This window comes from Tasmannia lanceolata, unplaced genomic scaffold (assembly GCF_043159265.1).
Source record: "Tasmannia lanceolata isolate RefF3 unplaced genomic scaffold, GAP_Taslan_0.1 ptg000007l, whole genome shotgun sequence".
Taxonomy (NCBI): domain Eukaryota; kingdom Viridiplantae; phylum Streptophyta; class Magnoliopsida; order Canellales; family Winteraceae; genus Tasmannia; species Tasmannia lanceolata.
This window is the reverse complement of record NW_027518684.1, coordinates 19,818,106-19,840,697: the sequence shown is the minus strand read 5'-3', so window position 1 is coordinate 19,840,697 and position 22,592 is coordinate 19,818,106. Positions and strand designations below refer to the sequence as shown.

The window sequence follows — 22,592 nt, the reverse complement described above, 5'->3', positions numbered from 1 at the left end:
AAATGCTGGTGGAACAATGAAGAAAATGAAGAAGTGTCTGTTGGGATGGGCTGTATGTTGTTGGGCTGATGGAAGCCAAAGGTAGAAAAGGTGGAGAAATGAGAAGGGAAGTGAAAGGGTTTCCACCGGATTCCAGCAAACATCTCACCGGAATCAATGGAGTTTGAGGTTGAAAAAGGGTTTTGTGGTGAAGACAACGAAGGTTGGGGGTGGTAGTAATGGGGCTACAAATGCAGGGTCTGATGGTGGAGGAGGTGAAGAAGATCCAAGGGTTTTGGGTAGCTGAAATGGTGGAGAGGGTTTTAGGGTAATGAGAAGAGGGTTAGCAGGGATGTGGAGGTGGCTGAAATAGATGGGAAGAAGATGAAGATGATGAAGATGGTAATTGATCGGGGTGATCTTGATCCCCGGCAAGATTGCCGGAGAAAGAGGCCGGCCTCCTCTCTCTCTCTCTCTCTCTCTCTCTCTCTCTCTCTCTCTCTCTCTCTCTCTCAATATGCTTCTTCCTCTCTCTGTATTTTTACACGAAAAAATGGGGATCCCCCCTTATGCCCTAATCGGTGGCTTATTTAGAGGAAAATGAGATATTCGACCCCTCTATTTCCTATTGGACAGCCCACCTGCTCGGGTTGAATTTTTCCCATCCCAACCCAACCCAACCCGATTTGCAAAAAATGCTTAAGCCAGCCCAACCCAAATTCGGGTTGAACCCGACCCAAGTTGCACCCCTAGTTTCACTTACTGAACCTCCCTCTACTCATCAGGTAATCTAACCGTCACACTCCGACCCCATTGTGTAAATATTGTCCGGTCCCCGATTTTCTACCCTCCCCGGTTTTGTTTTCCAGCAGCACTAACCGTGCTTGACCCACTAGGGACCCGCCCCTTGGAGGTGATGAAATTGCTTCTAGACAGGACGAGGGAGAGCCCCAGAAACTCTCTCCCTTTCTGATGTGGGATCTTACAATAACTTTTTTAATGTCCGGGTTCTTACAGTAAACCCCCTTTCTCTTTATTATATACTAGTGGGACCAATCGTGCGCGAATGCACAATGCAGAGAGAAAAGTAGAGTAGAAAAGACAGGCTAAAAAATTAGTTTAGGATAACGGTAGTTATCATCAAGAGTAGCATTATAGAAAAATTAAATAAACAAAGATGCATTAATGTGATGCCAAAATAAAAGGGATTTGTTCATCGTAGAAAGCATTTCACAGATTTGTTGCATATGCCATCAACAACCTCGTTAATTAATACAAAATCAGCTGAAAAGTGAGTCTCTGTGGCTGCTTTCAAATGCAACAGACCATCCGCGAAAACTGCCCAACCAGCTTCACTAACGAAATCCATGGCAGCACGCTAGGTAAATTGATAATCAGGCCTGCAGTAACCTTACAACTACACTTCACTACTATAAAAAACTGCCCAACCAGCTTCACTAACGAAATCCAAAAATATGGAAATGGAAATCAAGAACCCCCAACATCAAATCCACACTCATACCTCTTGTGAACTCTCCAACCTATTAGATGCCTGTGAAAACCCCTCGAAGCCCTAAAATTATGAAAATCTGAAATGAAATATATCAGAACAGTAGGGATATTTTACAACAAAAAGTGATTGTGTGTGATAGTAAATAAAGATTTTTAGGAGATTATTAGTGGGAATAAGTTGCTTGAATAAGGCAAGACAGGCTTCTTGTGGTGTGTATTCGGTCATGATGGAAAGAATAGTGTAAGGCATCCCTGCATCCCTGTTGGAAACTATGGACCTCCCAAAGTCTTGAATTTTGCACTATAGTGTAATAATCATGGTAAAAAAAAACAGGGAAGAGTAGCATAACCCTTGGAAAAATCATATAAGCCACAGTAAAAGGCAAATAAAACAAAACAAAACAGTAAAAGGCAAATAAAACAAAACAAAAAAAACACATGAAGAATTCAACATTCCCAATAAGTAGGCACATAAGCATTTGAACATAAAATCCAAAATCGAGAATTATAAATGGCAATAACACAAACAAATTTTATTTATAAAGCAAACTATTCCACAATAGAAGCACCTGTTTACTGCTTCCTAAATTGAAAGAGACTTGCCATATTTGGGAGTTATCGAGTCCCGATTGAAAGAGCCTTTAATTATGCAATAATTAGCCACGTAGACTCAAGGAGGAAGGGGAGGGCTGCCACATCAGCGGTGAACAGTAAACTGAATTGCACTCGGTTGAATAACAAACCCATGACCATTAATACAAACATCTTGTCTTTTTAGCATAACTAGCTACCAATCATGGAGATTCCAATAATCTGAGGCATATTGAAGCCGTGATTCCAAACCCATAATTCCAATTTGGCCGAGTCTTTTGTTTTTTGATGAGGAAGTGTGTGTGGAAAGGCTTTATATGCCGAGGGCTTTGGAAGATGGGGCGTCGAGGAATAGACGGTTTTTAATTTGAAAGGAATCCATTAACATCATGTGGATGATATTCATTAATATTTCAAACGTTTTTTAGCAATTTTAGGAGTAGTTATCGCGAGAAATGTCAAGTATATGGGTGGTCTAATCTATCTATACTATCTATATAAAGCTGGATGTGGTACGCTGAGGGTGTGCCACGTGGCACCCCCTGCAAACCGCATTCAGCCCATTTTTTTTAACACAAAAAACCCAAACCGTTGTGGCTATTCAACAACGTCACATCTTTTTTTCATTTTTCAAAAAGTATCATGTGGTACGCTGAGGGTGTGCCACGTGGCACCCCTCTCCAAACCACATTCAGCCCTTTTTTTTTAACGTATAAAACCCAAACCGTTGGGGCTATTCGACAACGTCACATCTTTTTTTCATTTTTCAAAAAGGGTGTGGCTTTTCAGAAACATTTTATAACTTCTCTGTTGTGGCTATTCTCACTTCTACAGAAAAACCCTAACCCTAACGGTTCCTCTGGAGAAAAACGCTAACCCTATTCTAACGGTTACCCAACTCTGCCTCCGACTTTCTTTCCGTTTCAGGTACGAGAACCCCCTCCTCCTTTTTATTTGGTAAAAAAAACATTTAAGTAGCATTTTTCAAAGGAATGAAGAAATTTATCCTGAAAATTGGGTTTTTTGAACACAGAGAATGACTAAACCTTATCAATCACGTTGAGAACAGATTTGGGTTTGTAACAGAAACCTAAATTTTTACCTGAGAATAGACATAATTAAAGCAGCATAACCTATCTTTACACATCGACATCCCCTCGATTCCTCCCACTAAATTCTCAACATCTACAAAACCCAAATCAAAATTTCACAAAAACCCACCTCAGAAAACTGATATTCCTTCACAAATTCTACGAAACTAAACAGAACCCAACATAAGAAACAACACAAAACCCAGCAAATAGATAAATTTCCAATCTGGGTTTTTCAGAATTTGTCTTACCGATCCTTCAATCTTCTCTTCTTTGTTTTCTTCCACTTATAATAGATAATAGAGAGAGAGAGAGCTTCGTCTTCAAGTGTAATGCAAGAGAAAGTAAAACAAAAGAAAGAAAAAGCAGGAGTTAAACCTTTCTGCTAAAATATGATAAAATAAAGAGGAATCACCAATGTTATGTTTTTTCCGACTTTGTAACCGTTTTGGGTTGGTCTTTGAAGTGCAGTGAAAAGAGACTTGCTCCCATTGAATTCGAGTCTGTACTTATTTTTAAAAGGGTTTATATTGGCACTACCATGTTTTAATAATTGTATTAACTTATATTGTCTTTGATCATTGAAGCATGTATCAAAAGTTTTCAAAAAAACTCTAGGAAGCGAATTTATCCTTGAGAAACAAACAATCAGCATGTGCCATGTTGTTGCGTCTTATTCTTTTATTTCCTTTTTTATTTTTAAATTAAAATTCAGACATAGAAATGAAAACTGAAAAAAATGGAGGGTGGTTATCCATGGCCAGATGGTGAGCAAGGATTTCAACAAGGGTCCGTAGCTCGGCCATAGTCTCGGTTTCACTAGAAGGACCCTTTTAAAATTACAACAAACCATGTAGAACCAATAAGATTTTAAGGACCCTTTTAACAATACAAAAAACCATGTACAACCAATAAAATTTTGTCATTATGCCATAAAAAATGGGAATCATCTATCAATTAACCAAAAGCATGTCAAAAAAATTCCCTGCTTTTTAAAGTTTCATCCCTATCTGACCTTAGATTTTTTTGTTTAGAATATGTTTTCCATGGAAAAATTTCCTTAATTTGTGTGTCCCTAGATACAAACAGTCCATCCTTATGGTCGTAGACCTATGTACATTCTAGAAACCCTATAAATTAATCTAATTAATTGCAATGAAATTCAATTTAAAATTTTTAATTAATATATTTAAAATATTCATTTCATATGTTATTGAGCATTTTATATACCATGGATTGTCATGTTCATATCTTGCAACATGGATTTTTTTTCTCACTAATCTTTAATGGAAAGATCTGTCTCTACTTATTGATTACCCATATCAACTTTTGATTTTTTTAACCAGATTTAATCTGGATATAATGAGTGAGTAGTTTTGTTGATTTTATTGCTGCCTCGATATCATTTCTAAAAATGCTTCGCAAGGAAGCATTTGAACAGAGTAAGTAGTTTTGTTCATTTTTGCCAATGTGGTGCCTCATGGATTATTGAAAACCCCCCTACGTTGCGGCTATTCGCATTGAAACGCCTTATTTTCTTAAAAGTCCATTTGTGACTTCTCATAAATACCTCCCAAAAGATATGACTTTTTACACATACCTCCTCACCCCAAACGATTTAAATACAATTCAGCGCTGCATTTTTTTTTTAAACGTCCTTCCCATATCTGCTTCTTCTCATTTCTTCTGATCTGAATCTAGCATTAATATCAGACACATGTACGCTTTTATCGTGCTACGTTTTTTTTTAATGACTAAATCGAGTATAAGATTCAAACTCGAGTCTTTTTCACGACACAAACTCTCAATTTTAGCCCATGGGACGATCACAACCATACATTTTTTTTTAAATATTAATCTCTCCATCCTACACAAGGCCCCGGTCTATTAACAATTCTTCTGAAGTAAGCTTTCCCACAAACCCCTAAAAAAAAAAAAAAAACAACCCTGGATTCCTCACAACGACAATCACCCATCATAAAAAAGAAACTTAAAATTTTTTTTCATTGCCAATTCCCCAATCTTAACCTATAAAATTCTAAAACTTCCTTATAATATATAGATACCATATATTTCCAAAGCCCCAAATCAGGTACGTCACTAATGAGATAACAATTTTAGGATCTTTAGAAAATTGGGCCAGATTCGACGAATCTTCAACTTAAATTCATTACATACACTTTGATAATTTAAAAAACTCAATTACTATAAAAAATTAAATAAAACCAAAATTCTCATAATAATGAAGCTGACCACTGTTCACGTTATAAAGGGAGCAAATGATTACTGCAGATTCTGTGAAAATATCAAATCCCTTTTCCAAATCTCAGAAATGATCCTTGATAACAGAGAAATGACACCCTGTTATTTGAATTATATTTTAACCTTAATCAAAGAATATTTTCGTAATCTGAATGTATGTTTATGTTCTCTCTTTTGGCGTGCAGGGATCGTTGGAATCCGGGTTGATTGTGGCACTCACAACGTTGTGTATTCGTCATACCATATTCTGGTTTGTTCATCATCATCTTTCACTTGCATAAACAATCGTTATTGTTTCTACTGTGAATTTTTTCCTATACAATATTGTGAATTAGAATGCAAAGATTTATAATAGATTTTTTATTTATAATTTCTTTTTAAAAATTAACTAACATCATGAAGTAGCATGTTTAATTTGTTGTTGCAGATAAAATGGAAAGAAAATTTTATACAATCTCTTTCAAAGATTTGTTAAATGATATATTACAAATCAAAAGATTACCACCAGCAATTTATACATTTGAACAAAGTGCAGAAACATGATATTATCGAGCTTTTGTTGGTATAACTAACACACTTGAAAAAGATTCGATAGTGACATTAATTGGAAACCCTTTCAAGATTAAGAGTGACGCGGAGGAATATGTCGCAAACCTTGGAATTGGACACATAAAGTTAATTATGAAGAACTACAACTATTAAAATTCAATTATGAGCTTCTCGAACATATGTATGAAGAATTATTAAAAGACTACAAACACCTGAAGAAATAGCTCAACAAGGGTGCTTCATCATCTTCTAATCGTAGTGACAATTAGTTTTATAATTTATTGATTTTGTAATATCGTAATAGAGCACAGTAGTGAAGTTTGTTTATAAGTTAGTTGATTGTAATGAACAAATTCAATTGTTGATTAATGCATATCTACTCGCTTTAGTTTTTTATCCAAATATTAAATCTTTAGTATTCCTTTTAAACTGAACATCAACAACTTATAATTTTATCATCAAATTTTTACAACCCAAAAAACAAATAAATACAATATGATAATTTAAAAAAAAAGCTTATTATATTTATTGGCTAAAATAGAAAAATAAGAATATTCATTTTATGTTGATGTCACCATTCCATTTAAAAAAATTAAATGAGATATGTCATAAATGAAATCTTTGCTTAAATTTTTTTAGCCCGTTGATTTTATTACCCCATTGTCTTGAACTTTTTTTTATTTAAAGAACTTTTATAAGAGTTTGGTATTTACTATTATCGTATGGTTGTGCTATTTTACTTTGTGTTTTATCCATCTGGGTTTTAGATGGACTTTAACCCAGATGGACTTTCTTTGCATTCAATTTCTTCTTCCTGGACAATCGATATTATTTACCCCATTTTTCCATCCTTATCTGCTGGCACAACTCAGCCATCTTTTCACCCACATCCATCTAGGTTTTAGATGCTCTCTGCAATCAATTTATTTCTGCACACTCAGCCATTTTTTTACAATATTGCTTTGGATTTTTTTACAATACTGCTAAAAGAGTGATAGATGAAATAAAATTTAATTACTTTTTTCTCATTAGGCATTATATTTGTAATGAATTAATTCTTCAATTGTATTTACATATCATATCGAAGTTGAAAAAAAATTAACTAAGATTATTTTGGTTCTCTAAAAAAAAAAATTTGTTGCATATTTCATGTATATTTTTTATCTGCCGTATTGTCTTCTATACTTTAAAATTTTGAATCAATTTTTCCTTATTACGTAAGATAATTAAATTTAATATTTTCTTTCAATTTAACTACAACAATCAAGATTTAATAAAAAATTACTAAGAATTTTTAGCTCTAAAAAAAATTAAATCATATTTCGTGTTTAATATTTTAATGTAAAAAATCATCCGTTTTGATGAAACATTATTTTTTATGCAATATAAGATTCATTTTTTACTATAGACTTAAGTTACATATGATTAGAAATTTGTTTGAACTTTATAATTCCTACTTACTTAATATAGAATAATCAGATATTTTAAAATTAGATGATACAATTTTGTTCATTTGTTAGATTTCATTAATCGACTTCTTTAGTTTTTTATTATTTTTAATAGATTGAGAATGACGATGGATAGAATGGAAAGATGTAGAGCTGCACGAATGCATCGAAGATTAATTATTAATGCACGGAGAATAAGAGGCGGCACTAGGAATGTTGAAATTCATTCTACACAAAACATTGCACACGCAAATACTAGAACGAACAATTTAATAAATATTGTGTCACACTCTGTTGTCAATGCGGATGGTAGTATCCAAACATCAACAATTGTTCATAGAATGAATATAATTACCAACGATGGATATATTCTTCAACCACCATGTGTTAATACTAGAGGTAAGATACTAAATTATTAAGTTTCAATTTGGAAAACAGGTGTCGATAAAAAAACTTTGGATTAATTTTTATGCTATTAAGTAGATTATGTAACGGTTAGAGCTAGCAAAAACAAAAGACGCAAAAGATGTCCCAATAGTCCAGAATTAAGCTTAGGTTCATGCTCTAGAGGGCTTCAAGTTGGACGGATGCGGGAAAGAAGCATAATAAATGAAGGTAATAGTTATAGTACCTAAATTTCTCTATATCTTATGCTAATATATAATGACAATACTAGGCAAGAGTGATTGTTAGGGTACATAAGAAATAGTTACAAATTTTCATTTCATATATTTTAAGTAGAAAACCAAAGCACTTATGAAGATGGAGATATATTGATGGAGGATGAAAATACAAACTTTGTTGAAGAAGTCGACCAAAGTAAGAGTTCTGTGTATGATTAGGTAGAAATTTATTTTAAAAATAAATTAAAAAAACCCTATAACTTAGAGAGTTTGACTATTTATTGACGTAGGAAAATTCTACAAGGCATGGAACTTTGGAAGTCCAGGTTATGTGTGTCCACACTGTATGGCAATACTATGGTACGAGAAACGAGTTCATAAATGTAACAGGACAACAAATCCAAAATTCTCAATTTGTTGCAACCAAGGAATGGTTGACTTACCTGTTATGCACCAGCCTCCTGAATTTCTGGCAGAGCTTTTGAATAATAACAAAGAAAATCGTGCTGCAAAATTTTGAGACAACATAAGAAGTTACAATTCTATATTTGCATTTACATTGATGGGCGGTAACATTGATAAATGTATCAACAATGGAAGGGGTCGATATGTGTTTCGAAAAAATGGATAAAACCATCATCTAATTGGATTGTTGTTACCGGAGACAGGAAAAAAACCTAAATTTGCTCAGCTCTATATATATGACATGGAGAACAAGGTTTCCAATAGAACAAGAGCAATTAGTAAGGACAATAGGTATGGCATCTTAGATGCTACAATTGTTGAAGGATTGTTAAATATGTTCAATACTTACAATCAACTTACAAAGGTTTTTCGTATGGCAAGAGACCGTTTTAAGGAATCCGACTTACATGATGTTCATATAAGGCTTATTGGGAATCGTGGCAGAGATGCAAAACAATATAATATGCCAAATACTTCTGAAGTAGCTACACTAATTGTTGGCGACTTGTGTAAGACAAATGTTGAAAGAGATGTTATAGTAGAGCATATAGGTGATGGCCTGCAGCGTATCAGTGATTTGAATCCAAGTTTTATGGCAATGCAGTACCCAATCTGTTTCCTTATGGAGAAGATGGCTACCATCTAGGAATACCATATAAATGTAACGAGGGAAGAAGGCAAACGAAGAGACATTGTGTGACTATGAGAGAATATTATGCATACATAATTCAATAAAGAGAAAATGAGAGCCAAACAATTATTCGTGGTGGGCGTCTATTCCAACAATTTTAGTCGATGCTTATACAGCTACTGAAGAGGAACGATTGTGCTGGATCCACAATAACCAACCACAATTAAGAGCAGAACTGTATAAAGGTTTACAAGATGCAGTCGTGAGAGGTGACACGACTCCAGCTTCAGTAGGAAGAAGAATTGTTTTGCCATCATCATTTACAGGAGGCCCAAGATATATGGTACAGAATTATCAAGATGCAATGGCTATTTGTAGATGGGCGGGAAATCCTGATCTATTTATAACATTCACAGCAAATCCAAAGTGGCCTGAAATTCAGAAGTTTGTTGATTAAATTCCTGGACAAAAACCAAATGATAGACCGACATTGAATGCAGAGTTTTCAAGATTAAACTCGATCAATTAATGAGAGATCTTATAAAATTACAACATTTTGGAAGAGTCATAGCAGGTATTTATTTATAAGTTTATTGCAATTTTTTTAAACAAAATTTTACAGATAATAACAAAATATATTAGATACTTTTTCAACTTCCAGCTGTCTACACTATTGAGTTCCAGAAAAGAGAACTGCCACACGCGCATCAATCAGATAAGTATCCAACACCATCTGAAATTGACAAGATCATATCAGTAGATATACCAGATGAGACAAGTGATTATACCGCATATGCAGCAGTAGCAGAATTTATGATGCATGGACCATGTGGAGCAGCAAACAGCAAAGCACCTTGTATGATCGGGGGAAATTATTGTAGAAAAAAATTCCTGAAATTTTTTTACAATGACACAACACTATTTGAAGATGGGCTTTCAGTTTACAGAAGAAGGGATAATGATCGATTTGTTCAAAAGGGAGATATCAAACTAGACAACAGATACATAGTACCACACAATGTTGATTTGATTATAAAATATCAAGCTCACATAAATGTTGAGTGGTGCAACAGGTCAAGAGCGATAAAATAACTTTTCAAGTACATCAATAAAGGACCTGACAGGACAACAATTATAGTTGAAGAGGACATTTCAAGCAATCGTGGAAATGATAATATAGAAATTAAAAAAATTGATGAAATAAAAAGTTATCTAGACTGTCGTTATGTCTTAGCATGTGAAGCTTGCTGGAGAATATTTCAATTTGATATTCAACATCGAACGCCTGCAGTTGAAAGGATGGTGTTTCACCTTCCTGATGAGCAATGCATTACTTTTAGAGATTCTGAACCCATCAACCAGGTTCTAAACAAGGAAGATGTTGAAACAACAATGTTCACTCAATGGATACATACAAATAGTGTTGGGGAAGATGCTCGAAATCTGACCTTTGCTGAATTCCCCACAAAATTTGTATGGAATAAAAAGACAAGATGTGGCAACAAAGGAAAAAAGGGAAATGCATATTGAGGATAGTTTATGCACATCCGAGTTTTGGAGAAAGGTTCTATTTGAGGATGTTCTATTTAAAGTACAAGCATGCTAGTTGCAGTCATAAAGTACAGGTTACATTCCTATAGCACAATGGGAAGCTATAGGAATGTAATAATGCCCCCAACTAAACCATAATAGTTAGAGGCCATATCAAAATGAATATAATGGATAACATGCTCATGTTTTTAACATCTTGTCTTTCAACTATGATAATTGAGTTGTCAAGTTGTAAATGAAATTACAATTACCATGGTGAAACCTTGACGAACAACAAACACTCAATACATCAATTTTAAAGCTACTGCCAAATGGAAATGCAAGAGCATGTGGTTTTCTTTTCTCGACAATAAGAAAACAACAACATTAACCATAACAATCCTTATAAACAATAGAAAAAATAATAGATTAGTTTTGTTATTTGAACCTTCTTGTTGCATATCTCGGGCCACCGTTTGCGCTTTTTCTGTTGATATTTTCTTCATTCCATTTTCTTCTCCTCTTTTTTTTTTTTTTATGGAGATTCCGACTCTATTCTCCCACTGATTTCAGCATCGACTGGGGCTTTTTTTTAAAAAGGCTTACAAGCGATGCCAATTTCACAGCCACAAGCTTCTTTGGGGTCTCTTGAAGCGCTTCAGAAATCAGGTTTTGTGAAGCGCTTCTCCGACCACATTACTACCGGAAAACTTAGCTCCCAATGTTGTGACGGAGAAGCCTTTCGTCAATATTAGAGAAGATGTGTTGGAGGGCATTTTTGGGATTTGAAAAATTATTAAGTAAGCCGGTTGTAAAACTGGGTAGAGGCGGTAGCGAGGGTGTTCCCGTGAATGGAGAGGGGCAGATATATCAGCTCCCTTTTTAAATTGTCCATTGTTTTTTAATTTATTCCTCGGCCATTTGCTTTGCATATCATAATTATGTTTTTTTCAACCTAAATTATTTAACTCTCAATCTGTTCGTCGCGGTTGGTCCCACTAGGATCTAATCTAATATAATAAAGAAGAAGGGGGTTTACTGTTCACCGCTGATGTGGCAGCCCTCCCCTTCCTATCTTGAATCTACATGGTGCAAAGATTATCCATCGTGGCAATTTTTTTCTTATTGAACCTTGAAAAACGCTATTAATACGCTATTACAATTTACGTGTCATCAAAATTTCGTACGGGGTTTTTTTCAAAGAGTATTCCAAAACTCCTAATTCTGAAATTTCTCCTTTCCTTTCACTCCTTGTTTCCAAACGAAACAACCTTTAACTTCCTTATTAACGTAGACCTCTCCAAACCGAAATATCTCCTCCCGTTTCATGCCTCTTTGTTTCCTAACAAGACAACCTTTGCCTTCTTTTTCCATACACATATTCATTTTTCAAAATACCTCTCCAAACCGATAGATTTGTGAAGGTTTATGCACATCCATTTTACCTCCATAAATCATAGGGTTGGGATGATCCTATGAAGCTGATTTTTTGTGGACACCCAATCTATATGAGGGCCAATCAAATGAATGGTTTGAATCACCCAAACAATATGCCCTCCACTGTATTTTAAGGTAGTGTATAGATAACTTGTCTACACATGTGTGTAGAAACCGTTTTCTCTCTCTCTCTCTCTCTCTCTCTCTCTCTCTCTCTCTCTCTCTCTATATATATATATATATATATATATATATATATATATATATATATATATATATATATATATATATATATATTCACTGTATTTTAAGGTAGTGTATAGATAACTTGTCTACACGTGTGTAGAAACCGTTCTCTCTCTCTCTCTCTCTCTCTATATATATATATATATATATATATATATATATATATATATATATATATATATATATATATATATATATATATATATGAGGAATAAGAGTGTGCGCTCGACCGCACCAAGCTTAGGTGCGGTCGAGGGCCAAAAACTCATGTGGGCCCACATTATTAGGATGGCCCAAAGCATTCATTTGCAAGACCCCATCATAGATAGGGTGTGTACAAAAAATCAGCTCCATAGGATCATCCTAACCCATCCAAAAGTGGAGGGCAAAATAGACAGACACCGTTTGCCACAAATCTGCCCATTTTTTCCCTCCACTTTTGGATGGGTTAGGATGATCCGATGGAGCTGATTTTTTGAACACACCCTATCTATGATGGGGCCTTGCAAATGAATGGTTTTGATCACCACAAAAAATGTGGGACCCATATGTTTGGGCCCTCGACCACATATAACCTTATATGCGGTCGACCGCACACTCCTTTTTCTCTATATATATGAGGAAAGTGTTTCTAGTCCGGCCGACTAGAGATCATTCTCTAGTCTGCCACCCAAAAACACATGGGTCCCACATATTTGGGTGATGCAAAGCATTCATTTGATGGGCCCTGACATAGAGACGGTGTCCACAAGAAATTAGCTTCATAGGATCATCCCAACCCTATGATTTGTGGAGCTTAAAATGGACGGCTATAAACCGCCACAAATCTGTCCATTTTTTAACTCCACAAATCGAAGGGTTAAGAAGATCCTATGAAGCTGAATTTTTGTGGACATCCTATCTATGATGAGGCCTATCAAATGAATGCTTTAGATCACCACAAAATATGTGGGACCCATGTGTTTTTGGGTGGCGGACTAGAGAATGATCTCTAGTCGGCCGGACTAGAAACACTTCTCTCTCTCTCTCTCTCTCTCTCTCTATATATATATATATATATATATATATATAGAGAGAGAGAGAGAGAGAGAGAGAGAAAGAGAAGTGTAGCCACACATACGTGTAGTTGACTTAGCTACACCTAAGCCTTAAAATACAGTGTGCCCCACATTGTTTCGGTGATGCAAACCATTCATTTGATGGGCCTTCACATAGATAGGGAGTGCCCAAAAAATCAGCTCCACTCATTTGACTGCTTTTTCCTTCCAAATCTTATTGTATTAGAAGATAACTTCATCTTTTATTTCCCTTTAATGTAGGTAGCTTGTGCTATTTGCCACGAACAGTGGCATGTTGATCATGCTCTTCCAATACCATAGGAGCCTCATGTTGGAGGAGGTGGTGGCGCTGCCATGGGTCAACTGGCAGACCCTGATCATGGAGGAAATGGTGGTGCAGCCGAGGCTCACTCATTTTCGACTCTGTTTTATATATGTGTTGGTGCGCTTGAGCGCACCAATCAAATGGTGCGCTTGAATGCACCAATCACATGGGTCCCACAATTTCTGTGAGGATCCAAACCATTCATTTGCAAGGCTCTATCATAGATAGGGTGTGTACCAAAAATCAGCTCCATTGAATCATCCTAACCCTTCCAAAAGTGGAGGGAAAAAATGGGCAGATTAGTGGTCTGTCCATTTTGACCTCCACAAATGGATGGGTTAGGATGATCCTATGGAGCTGAATTTTTCTACACACCCTATCTATGTAAGGACCTTTCAAATGAATTTTTGGATCATCCTAACAATGTGGGCCACATGGGTTTGAGAGCGCTCAACCGCCCCATAAGGATGGTGCACTCAAGCTCACAATCCTTTCCCCTCTCTCTCTCTCTCTCTCTCTCTCTCTCTCTCTATATATATATATATATATATATATATATATATATATATATATATATATATATATATATAGTTTACTGCTTTTTACTCTTGATGGATGGGTGGATTTATCTGTTTTATTACATGAAACATATGTATATAGTTTACTACTTATTACTCTTGATGTATGGATGGATGGATTGTTGTAACTTAAAGTGGTTTAATGGCTCATGTCCATTATTTCCTGACAGTTACAAATTCTCCATTTATTTCTTAACAGTTGCAAATTCTCCATTCATTTCCTAACAGTTACAAATTCCAACTGTTTTTTGGTAAAAAAAGACATGCCCATTCGCTTTCTATAAATAGCAAACGAATTTCTCATCTACGACACAGTTTTCTTCTGCAGAAAGAGTTATTCTTTGAAAGAAAATTATCTTTTGATCATCCTTTTGATATCAAATCAAATTTTTCCAAGTGTTTTCTCCGAGTGTGTTGATCCAAGTAAATTTTGATCGCGTCCAAGTTTGATAGTGCTAATCAAGCCTGGTTGGAAGTGTTGTATCTTGGGAAACATTGCTCACTATTTGCAAAGCACCATAGGCAGGAACAAATCGCTATAAGGAGATTCGATAAACTGTACCTCACTTCCTTATTTGATTTCTTTCAAGTTTGTTACTTTGTTTATATACACAGTACTCTTACTCTTTTGTTCCGAGTTGTGGAACAAGTTTCAGCTTCATTAATCATACTTATATCTCACTAACAATTCTTCTATACATTCCAATTCTATTATTGGTTTACAACAAATAGTATGATTACAACATTCTTAAAGCGATTTGTTCTAATTGTTTGTTGGGTTTATAGGAGAATTGAAATGGCGGGAATCTTTGATGACTTGCCCGATATCCAGAACTTGAACGTCGGAGAGGACATTGCAAATGATGGAAGTGTTCCAGTTGTGAATACGACCAACAACAATGGAGCGCCTAGTAACAATGCAACTAATGCTGCGGGTCTTCGTACCGAGACCACAAATGGTGGCGCGGGTTCAAGCCGCACAACTTTTGAACCCGGAATTGGTTTTACCAATACAGGCTTTATGCCTTTTGGTTCTGCCGTTGGAGGTATGGTTCCACAAACCATTCCTCGTGTGGTGATGCCAAATCCACCAAATGAGAAGCCAAAAAAATTTACTGGCATTGGGTTCAAACAGTGGCAACAGAAAATGTACTTCTATCTGACCACTCTGAACCTTGTGAAGTTTTTATCGGAGGTGTGCCCGATATTGTCTCCTAATGAGCATGATGTCACAACGCTTGCAGCGTTGGAGGCTTGGAAACATGGTGATTTCCTTTGCCGTAACTACATTCTCAATTGTTTAGCTAACAATTTATGTGTTGTTTATAGCTGTTTGAAACAGCCAAGAAATTGTGGGAGTTCTAGGAGAAGAAATACAAAATCGAGGATGCTGGCACAAAGAAGCATATCGTTGCCAAATTCTGGACTTCAAGATGGTTGATTCAAAATCAGTCATTAGTCAAGTTCAAGATTTGCAAATCATTTTGCATGACATCCATGCTAAGAAAATGACTTTGAGTGAGTCATTTCAAGTGGCGGTTGTGATTGAGAAGCTGCCACCTGCTTGTTTAGACTTCAAGAATTACTTGAAGCACAAGCGCAAGGAGATGAATCTAGAAGATCTCATTCTTCGGTTGAGAATCGAAGAAGACAACAGGAGGGCAACAAACCCTTATAAAGAACCAAAGGTAAACATTGTTGAATCTTCCAAACCCAAAAATGATGGGAAGAGAAAGAGGCTTGACCAAGAGAAAGGCAAACAAAAGGAACAGAAGAAGAAGTTCCAAGGCAATTGTTACGTCTACAACAAGCCTGGCCACCGGGCTAAAGGTTGCAAAAAGCGCCCGAAGCAAGGCAAGGACAAAGAAGCCAAACAAGCAAATATGACTGAGCAAGAAGATGATGAGAAGTTTGCTGCTATGGTGATGTCAGAAGTATGCTTGGTGTCTAACACCAAAGACTGGTTTGTCGATACCGGTGCCACAAATCACATTTGTGTAGATAAACACTTGTTCTCATTCTATGAAGAGGCTAAAGAAGGAGAGAAGCTTTACATGGCGAACTCTGCTTCAGCAAACATTGTTGGAAAGGGAAGAGTGGTCCTGAAGTTTACTTCTGGAAAGGAGCTTATCTTGAAGAATGTGTTGCATGTTCTAGAAATAAAGAAGAATCTAATTTCTGGCCCCATACTTGTCAAGAAGGGGTTCAAAATTGTATTTGAATCTGACAAATTTGTACTCTCTAAGGGGGGGATGCACATGGGTAAGGGGTACTTATGTGATTTGTTCAAAGCCAATGTGGCTGTTATTGATGTAAAGAACAAGTTTATGTACCCAAATTCTATTATCAATATAAAAAAATTCAATTTACATGGTTGTATCTCCTTTTCTATGGCATGGTAGATTGGGACATGTAAATTATGGAACTATGAAAAAGATAGCCAACTTAGGGCTAATTCCAAGTTTTGATTTGAATGCCGGATACAAGTGTGAGACTTGTGTTGAAGCTAAGTTTGCTAATAAACCTTTCAACTCAATTGAAGGAAATCTGAACCTCTACAACTAATCCATAGTGATCTATGTGATTTAAAGTTTGTACAAAGTAGAGGTGGAAAGAAGTACTCCATCACGTTTGTAGATGATTGTACTCGATTTTGCTACGTTTATTTATTAACTAGCAAAGATGAGCCTTTAAGCACGTTTATCAAGTATAGAGATGAGGTTGAGGCTCAACTTCATAAAAAGATCAAGGTGCTTAGGTCTGATAGAGGAGGAGAATATGAGTCTTCCGAATTTGAGAAAGTATGTACAAATTTGAGAATAATTCACCAAACTACTGCACCATACACTCCGCAACAAAATGGTGTTGCTGAACGGAAGAACCGAACATTAAAAGAGATGGTCAATGCCATGCTTATAAGTTCAAGTTTACCTCAGAACTTGTGGGGGGGAAGCGGTACTAACTGCAAATTGTATTCTTAATAGAGTGCTCACAGGAAGACAGGTAAAATTCCATATGAGTTATGGAAAGGTAGGACTCCATCCCTTAACTTTTTAAAAGTGTGGGGGTGTCTTGCAAAAGTAGCAGTCCCTCCTCCAAAACAGATTCGTCTGGGTCCTAAGACTGTTGATTGTATTTTCATCGGCTATGCTCAAAATAGCAGTGCTTACAGATTTTTTGTTCACAAATCTGAAATAAGCAATATCCATGTTAATACAATCATGGAAACAAGAGGTGCTGAATTCTTTGAGGATATATATCCTGCAAAGAGAGATCAAGGTCAACATTCTCAGAAAAGATCAAGAGAATCTAATTCTGAGAATGAGAAAGTCGAGGCAAATGAGCCCAAACTTCGAAGGAGCAAGAGATCAAGAACTGAAAAGTCCTTTGGTCCTGAATTTCTAACAGACATGTTGGAAAGTGAACCTCAAACATTTAAAGAGGCTATGTCAACTCTAGATGCTCCTTTATGGAAAGAAGCTGTAGACAGCGAAATAGATTCTATCCTAAGTAATCATACTTGGGAATTGGTTGATCTTCCCCCGGGAATAAACCAATTTGTTGTAAATGGATCTTCAGGAGAAAGCGTAAAGCTGATGGTTCTATTGATAAGTACAAAGCAAGGCTAGTAGCCAAAGGGTTTAGACAAAAAGAAGGTCTAGACTACTTTGATACTTATTCACAGGTAACAAGAATAACATCAGTGGGGATGTTAATTGCTATAGCTTCGCTATACAATTTGCAGATACGTCAAATGGATGTAAAAACTGCATTCTTGAATGGTGATCTTGACGAGGAGATATATATGGAACAACCTGAAGGTTTCAAAGTCAAGGGACAAGAACACAGAGTGTGTAAATTTGTCAAATCATTGTATGGACTTAAACAAGCTCTTAAACAATGGCATGAGAAATTTGACCGAGTCATGATACAAAATGACTAGAGAATTAATGAGTGTGACAAATGTGTATACATTAAATCCAATTCGGATGGTTGTGTACTCATTTGTCTATATGTCGATGACATGTTGAATCTTGTTAATAACTTGAAGGTTATTGAACAAATCAAGAAAATCCTCGAAAGAACTTCGAGATGAAAGATTTAGGTGTTGCTGATGTTATACTTGGCATAAAAATTATAAGGAATTTTGATGGCCTAAGTTTAACACAATCTCATTACATTGAAAAGGTAATTGAGAGGTTTAAAAGGTTTGGCATTAAATATGCGAATAATCCTCTTCTTCCATACCTAACTCTAAGAAAGAATACTGGAAACAGTATTAAGCAACTGGAGTACTCTCAAGTAATTGGTAGCATCATGTACATCATGAATTGCACTAGACCAGATATTGCGTATTCAGTTGGTAAACTGAGTAGATACACAAGTAATCCTGGTTATGATCATTGGAATGCTTTGTTAAGAGTGTTGGGTTATCTTAAAAGAACTAAAGATTATGTCTGCAATATAGCAGATATCCGACTGTTCTGGAAGGCTATAGTGATGCCAATTGGATTTCGGATTCTGATGAATAGAAATCGACTAGCGGATATGTATTCACGCTAGGTGGAGCTGCGGTTTCGTGGAAATCCTCTAAACAAACTTTGATAGCGCGCTCAACGATGGAATCTGAATTCATCACCTTAGACAAAGCTGGGGAAGAAGCAAAGTGGCTTCGACACTTTCTGGAGGATATTCCATTATGGCCAAAACCTATGCCTGCAACTTGCATACACTGTGACAATCAAGCAGCAATTGCAAGGGCATAGAATGTAATATACAATGGTAAGTCTAGACATATTCGTCGTAGACACAATACCGTGAGGCAGTTGCTCTCGAATGGTATAATTTTCATAGACTTTGTGAAGTCCAAGGAAAATATTGCGGATTCGTTGACAAAAGGTTTGTCGAGAGAGCAAGTGAACTGCACATCGAGGGGAATGGGGCTAAAAGCCTTAACCCAATAAAGAGATTCCAGGGTGGAAACCTAACCTAGTTATCAGAGATCCCGAGGACTAGGTTCTATAGGAAAACGTAAATTTTGGAAACTCTAATGTGAGCACTGTTTCTTATTCCTATGATGCACCAGTGCTACCTACAACGTTTTAAGGATGCACAAAGCGTTTAATGATTCATATATCTTGGAAAACTAATATTTTGGTACACCAAGTGAGGTATAGAATGATACCTTTGATAGGAATGCACCTATATGCGTGGAGCTGGCTGACTCAATGAAATTCTTTAAAGGCAAGAATTTCTAAAGCACGCATGAATCCCGAGAGGTTCAGGGCCGAAATAATGAACACAATCGAGAACCAATCTTGGATTGGAGGGGCTCTGTGTGAGGTCTCTTGTCTGGACTTATACAAACAACTAGCGATTCAAGGCATAGTCCATCGACTAGTTAAGTAAGTCCGATAGGCTATCACTAAAGAAGGTTCAAAGCGAAAGCTACCTATCTTGATGCAGTGTCCTTCCAAAGACACACTCAGAATTCCTCAAGTCAAAATGTTTTATCTTGTTGATCCATTAAATGTGAGGGATTGTTGTAACTTAAAGTGGTTTAATGGCTCATGTCCATTATTTCCTGACAGTTACAAATTCTCAAATTTTGACTTTTGTAACTTAAAGTGGTTTAATGGCTCATGTCCATTATTTCCTGACAGTTACAAATTCTTCATTTATTTCTTGACAGTTACAAATTCTCCATTCATTTCCTAACAGTTACAAATTCCAATAGTTTTTTGGTGAAAAGACATGTCCCTTCGTTTTCTATAAATAGCAAACGAATTTCTCATCCACGACACAGTTTTTCTTCTGCAGAAAGAGTTATTCTCTGAAAGAAAATTATCTTTTGATCATCCTTTTGATATCAAATCAAATTTTTTCAAGTGTTTTCTCCGAGTGTGTTGATCCAAGTAAATTTCGATCGCGTCTAAGTTTGATAGTGCTAATCAAGCCTGGTTGGAAGTGTTGTATCTTGGGAAGCATTGTTCATTATCTGCAAAGCATCATAGGCAGGAACAAATCGCTTTAATGAGATTCGGTAAACTGTACCTCACTTCCTTATTTGATTTCTTTCAAGTTTGTTACTTTATTTATATACACAATACTCTTACTCTTTTGTTCCGGGTTGTGAAACAAGTTTCAGCTTTATTAATCAGACTTATATCTCACTAACAATTCTTCTATACATTCCAATTCTATTATTGGTTTACAACAAATAGTGTGATTACAACATGGATTTCTTTGTTTTATGACATGAAACATATATATAGTTTACTGCTTTTTACTCTTGATTTATGGATGGGTGGATTTCATTTTATATGCCTGACCATGACTGCTCAGATTCTTACTCTTCATGGATGGATGGATGGTTGGATGTCCCTTCATTTCATTTTATATGCCCAACCATGATTGCTCATAAATTCTTGGACAGCTTCCTTGATAGCCAGATTTGGCACCAGTTGGTGTGGCTAACCTGTTGTTACTGGGTCAAACTTGCCCTCTCGTATGTGATTCCACTTGGAGCGATGACAGGATTCTGAAATCTTGTTTCTTATAACATTAGAAATCCAAATTTCTCTACTATTTCATCTCTTTTTGACATAAATACCAAGAAAAAACCCATATATTTTTCGGCGAAACCCTAGTTTCTGAAATCTTGTTTCTTGAATCCCTGGAAATTCCAATTTCTTTGCCTTTTCCTCTCCTTTTGCCAGAATCATCAAAAAACCTGATTTTCTTGCGGTATTCGATGACAAGAACTGTAATCCGCTCAATTTTCAAGAAATCCATACCTAAATCCTCTCTAAGAAAGAAAGAGGGCTCAAATTATATCATAGACTGTTAGGTACCTTACCAACATGCCAAAAGCTGCGAATCTAATGGAATGCGTTAGGCTCAAGCAATTTAGTGCTGGATGGGCAAGATTCTCATCCCTACCAAGTGGCATACTCAATAAGCAAGTTCTTCCATTTCCTTAGTATTCCTCATTACCCTGCTCCTTTGCTCTCTTTTTTTCTTCTTTTGAATGGTCTCATTACCCTGTTCCTGAACCTCCCTCTCTATAGTATCTATGACATTTTAGGGTTCCAAAATCAGTTTGCCTTCATCATAAGGGGGGGAATGGACTCGATGGGCCTACAGGACTGCAACCACAAGCAAACCAAGTTTCACACTTCAAAATGGCGTTCAACCATATGTTGATCTGCATACTTCTGTTTGATTTTGTGGGAGCCGGATGTTGTCCTTCAATGCCTACATCATATTTTGATTTTTCTGCACAAAATCCTTGGCTCTTGGTACTATGCTATCCCCAAATAGCAAATCGATGAAGTGAGGTGCTTCATTCATATCCGTATAAGGCCATGAAAGGAGACAAGTGGTACACTCTCCTATCATGTTGCCGAATCCACAGGTACAACCACCCAAGAAATAATGACCCAAGAGAAAAGCTCCACACAAGAGCAAGGCTAGGGATAATCTCCCTCCCTCCCTCATGCAACTTCAAGATAAACCCCAAATTAAATTCCCAAACTTCCTCACTTACTACACTTAAAATCTATTTATTCCTTTGAGGAAAACACAAATACTCCTACAAGTAGCAAGAAGGATGCCCCACTATTCTAACCCACATTTGATGGACCACAAATTAAATAGGTTGTGTCCTAAAGATCATTACTAGTGGCAGCTCGCCAGATAGTAATTTCGGATTCAGGAATAATTCGGGGAGACAAATATTCAAAAAATTTGCGAATATATTTGGAAAAGAAAGGGAAATGTTAAAAAAAAAAAAAAAAAAAAAAAAAAAAAAAAAAACCTGATTATCTGGTTATACCTCCAGTGTATCCACAGCTAGAATTGCCCATAGGTTGCAACATGAATGCACCTTCCAAGTCGAGCACACTAATCAATGAATTTTTCAGCCATCAAGGTCAGGTCAAGTTCTTAACCCTTCTCGGCAGGGCTTCCGCACTAATCTTCACTGCGAAAAGTGAAGAAAAAAAAATTCACTTGTAACCCAGCATTTTTCCTCTTTAAAGCATCAACTTTCCCTTGTAACCACCGTGAGTGCACTGTCGTGGCATCAAGTCCATGACGCGGACAGTGAGATCATAGTTAGCAAAACTCAATTTTAAACAAAAAAAACATTTTTTTATTGGTGTGCCGTTTAAAACTTTAACAACAAATAAAACTCCATTTTTTTAGGCAAATATTTTAAACAAGTTTTTTTTTCGGCGAACTTTAAAATTTTACCCCTACAATAT

At 36.2% G+C, this 22,592-nt stretch overlaps 1 long non-coding RNA gene across 1 annotated transcript; it reads right to left on the bottom strand.

The window, feature by feature from the left end:
• Positions 1–1,178: 1,178 nt before the first annotated feature.
• LOC143881123 (uncharacterized) lies at positions 1,179–22,304 on the bottom strand. The gene is made up of 4 exons (XR_013251860.1): positions 22,163–22,304; positions 8,499–8,561; positions 1,502–1,568; positions 1,179–1,379 (listed from the first exon to the last, which is right to left on the bottom strand). It is a non-coding gene; the product is annotated as an uncharacterized LOC143881123 (long non-coding RNA).
• Positions 22,305–22,592: the final 288 nt, after the last annotated feature.